Source organism: Cynoglossus semilaevis, chromosome 13 (assembly GCF_000523025.1).
Source record: "Cynoglossus semilaevis isolate Cse_v1.0 chromosome 13, Cse_v1.0, whole genome shotgun sequence".
NCBI classification, from domain to species: domain Eukaryota; kingdom Metazoa; phylum Chordata; class Actinopteri; order Pleuronectiformes; family Cynoglossidae; genus Cynoglossus; species Cynoglossus semilaevis.
In genome coordinates this window covers 522,851-527,099 of record NC_024319.1, presented here as the reverse complement: position 1 = coordinate 527,099, position 4,249 = coordinate 522,851, and the positions used below count along the sequence as shown (strand labels likewise).

At 42.9% G+C, this 4,249-nt stretch overlaps 1 long non-coding RNA gene across 1 annotated transcript; it reads left to right on the top strand.

Annotated features, from left to right (window-relative positions):
* Positions 1–139: 139 nt before the first annotated feature.
* On the top strand, positions 140–3,506 carry LOC107989416 (uncharacterized). The gene is made up of 4 exons (XR_003051456.1): positions 140–333; positions 1,355–1,440; positions 1,726–2,345; positions 3,204–3,506. It is a non-coding gene; the product is annotated as an uncharacterized LOC107989416 (long non-coding RNA).
* Positions 3,507–4,249: the final 743 nt, after the last annotated feature.

The following is a 4,249-nucleotide window of genomic DNA, read 5'->3' as shown; positions in this document are numbered from 1 at the left end:
CCACTCTCCTCTTTGTTGTCACACTACCTGTCAATGCCACCAGGGGGAGCACTGTTCCAAAAGCACATGGGTGCTTGGTTTCTTTGTGGGGAGCACTGTTCCAAAAGCACATGGGCTCTGCATGGTTTCTTTGTTGACTTTTTTTTTAATGTTCCTTCACTGCTGTGGAAAAATGAAGTGGCCTCTCAGTAATAAATAGAATGTTGTTGTTTTTTTAGGAAGATGTCACAGGTGGAGCCGCGCCCCCATGGTTGGTCAACGAACCCGGCTGCAGTGGTCCAGTAGATTGGCTGACAAACCGGCCGTCAGTGTCCACGTGGCCCAGTCTTCATGGTGTGTATGACCCAAAAATGTTTTCTAACAAAGGCCATCAATTCTGCAGTTTACCGTAAAGAACAACAACAGCGTTCAACAACAAATTAACCTGCTCTGATTGGTCAAGTCAAACTATGCCACGCCCCTTTTTTTCTGTTACTCAATCAGACTCCCAGAATAAATAAACAACAGAGAAGAAGACAGTCAAAATCTGGACTAAAATGACATAACATTACAGGGACCCCAGGGTCCACCAGGGGTACACACGCCATAGTTTGAACACCACTGTGTTGCTCAGATGAGTGTGTCCAACTCCGGAATGTGCACTGAAGTTTGTCCAACTTCAAGAAAATCTGAAGTGTGTGTTTGTCTTCTGACCTCTCCCATACGTCACTGCCACTGCTGGAACAAACTGTCATTACACCCCTCTCCCACATACCCAGAGAGGTTTAGGGGTTGAGGGAGGTCAAGGGTCAACGTTTTCTTATAAACCACAACCAGCTGCTTTGACAGCGATCCACTCTGGAACTGTGAGAGTGTGTGTGTGTGTGTGATTGTGTGAGTCATGGCCTCAGAGACCATGATGTGTTCAGTTCCCAGGAGCAGAGATGAACTGATCCACCCAGACCTCAGTGACTACACACACACACACACACACACACACACACACACACACACACTACAGCTGGGTTATACACACACACACACACACACACACACACAGAAACAAGGTTACCATAGCTCCCCTAGTGGTCACAGATAATTGATATATTACATCATGGTTCAGTTATCTCTGCTCACATCAACTCCTCTGGTGGTGTTGTTGTCTGCTGAGCCCGTGACGACCAGGTGACCCCGTGACCCTGGCTGAGATGTTGTCCTTCATCGTTTGAGTCGTTAGCGTCAACTGTTTCATAAATAATCTGGAATGTTTTTTTTGGTGGGGGGGTCAAGTTCTCCTGACATGTCACCAACAAACAGTTCTTTTTAAATGATGTTTCATCACTTAGGTTGTTTTTTTTTATTTTATTGGTTTTAGCTACAAAAAGGGGGCGCTGCAGACAAACTTCAGGAACTACGGGCTATCGTGGTAGACGAGCAGTTTCCATGGAAACTGAACCTGAGGTCAGTCACAGTCAACAGTGAGGTTTTTGACCTAAGGTTGAGTTACCCTCACCCACTTCCTCACCCATTTTACTGTCTCACCTCCTTTCCTCACTCAGTTACTCACTTCACTCACCTTTACTGACTTTATATTCCGTTATATTTCATATATGTTTCATTGTGTTAAACGTATCTTAAGAAGCTAATTTTGTCCTTAGAGAAACTCACCAATAATCCTAATCCTAATCTGCTGCTCCACTCAGACTGTAATCCTGTCCTGACTCAGCAGTTCTACTGTGTTTCCAGTTGTTACCTCCCACGGCTCGGGGAAAAAGAAGAAAAGATGAGATTACCAGCCGCGGGAGTTTCACAAGTTTGTTATTGTTGGCAAGTCCATGTGGCCAAAACACTGGCCTCCAAACAGAACGTTGCACACGGTCCCGGAGAGATGAAAAATGGAGGGAACATCTGCTGAATCGATTTTCAGGACTTGATTCAAGTCGCTCTGTGTTGTCTTTTATATCTATATCTATATGGAGCACCATTGGCTGTGAAGATAGAGCGCCTCCTACTGTACTATTATATATTAACGTATAATATCTGTCTCATATATATCTGCTGAATGTTATATATAAACACACCTTGTTAGTTAGTTTTGGGTCGATCAGTGGTCTCACCTTAAGGTCGGGCTGCACAATGAATCGACATTTCAGGATTTTAGACGCCACGATTAATTTAAGATGGTCGTCGGCGATATTTACGTTTAGAAAATGGGCTCCGCATAAGAAATCAAGCACAACAAATAGTCAGCCAACCACCAGGGGGCGAGCGAAAGCTGCCTGATTGGTCATCGGAAGTTATCGTGACCTGCAGTCACCGGAAGAGTGAGACGTAATGGCGGCACAAAGCGACGGTAGCGTTTGAAGGTGAGGAGGAGCGGGACTGTCAACACCTGTTGTCTGGAGTGGGTTTTGTTTTGAACCAAAAATATATATTTATACACAAAGAGTGCCGAACAAACCACCTAAAGAAAACATATATACACATGAAGCTAACCCTGGTCCCCTAAATCACCGAGCGCCAGCTTAGCTTAGCTTAGCTTAGCTTAGCATAGCATAGCACGCGGCGACGCCGTATCCATCCACCTGTCTCAGACACGGAAGTAGCCGACGGGTTTTAATGTATTAGTTCCCTGTTTTTAGATTAGCCCGTATTTTATTCGATTGTTTGATAATCATGCAATAATTATTATTATTATTCGAATCATTTTTATGAGTTTCACTCTAAACTGACCAATAAATATGCGTTTTAGCTAACACAGTGGATAATCGTGAATCGTGATTTAAATATTGATTAAAAACAATTATCATGATTATCGTTTGGACCATAATCGTGCAGCCCTATCTTACAGTGAGAAGATCATTGGTTTGAGTCCCAGTTGTTCGTTCCCCTGTGTTTGGGGGGGGGGGGTTTTTTCAGGGAATTCTTTTTTCCCCCAAAATCCTGCAGAATTAATCCCATGTTCTTTAATCCATCAAGCAAATCAAATCTTCTTTCCAGACTACATGTTTGTTATGAAATGAAACCAGAACCATTTTCTTTTCTTTTCTGTAGTCATTCTTATTTTTTTATTCAGGTCAATCTTTTTTTAAAAATTTTTCTTAAACCTGACCAGCCCATCTGTCAGGATCGGAGCGGGAAATCAAAACCCGAGCCAGGAGCGGGTGTCATACTTTTTTTTTTTTTTAAACTGCTCACTAACTCTAAACATCTGGGTCTCACAGGGAGGTGGGCCGCCCAGGAACTGAGGGTCCTTGTCTGTCCTGTCAACACCAGCGGAGCGGCCTGCCAACCAGGTGAACAAGGAGGCCAGTGTGTGTGTGACTTAAACACAGTGTCTTTACAGAAAAGTAACTTTTTTTCAACTGAATATCAACTGAATTTGGTTTAAAAATAAACGTCGTCCATGATTGGTTGAAAACACTCTTCACTGTAAAAACTGACAGTGTGTTGGATTCAGGACCGTTTCTGAGGCAGGTTTGAATTTCAAATGTTTAAATCATCTGAACTTAATAATTCAAAGTGAGAAAATGATATTGTACCTGTTATTCTTTCCCTGTAAATAAATTATTTTATTCTTTTTTTTCAAAACATAGTAATGCAGAACACTGAAGGGTAAAAATATAGATCAAGGTTCTAGTTCCAAAAACCAGGATGAACCATAGAATATCAATCATCAATATGTTTTTAAATTAAAAATAAAAATATAATAATATACATATTATAAATTCAAAGCCTTATTGTGCTCACATGTCGTACCACCACTGTCCACCAGGAGTTTTCTCTGCTCTTTACACCTGATGAGTGAGAGAGTCTCTTAAGTTCTGACTCTGAGTCTCTTATTACTGCAGATACACTGATGACAAATCATAAACAAGGCGATGACAAAGACCCCCCCGACCCCCACCAACCCTCCCCCGGAGTGTCATGACAGAGACCAGTCCTCGACCAATGGCTGGAGGTGTCCACACGTCAGAAGACTTCTGTCTGGACCACAGAGGACGAAGGTAAGGAGTGTGTGAGACGTGGTCTGGTTGTTGTCCTGGAACCTTTTGACCAACTGTGAATCGTGATTCTAAAAACAGAACATTCGTGAATTTATGTCCAGTATTTTCGGCACAAATTTAAAAATTAGGACCATGTGATCAGTGAATGACAAACCAGGAGAAGTAATAGAGAAACCAGACTCCCACCGCCCCCAAGGCTGTGTGTTCATAGTTTTGCCAGTAAAACGCCAGATTTACCCATACCCCCCCCCCCCCCCCCCCCC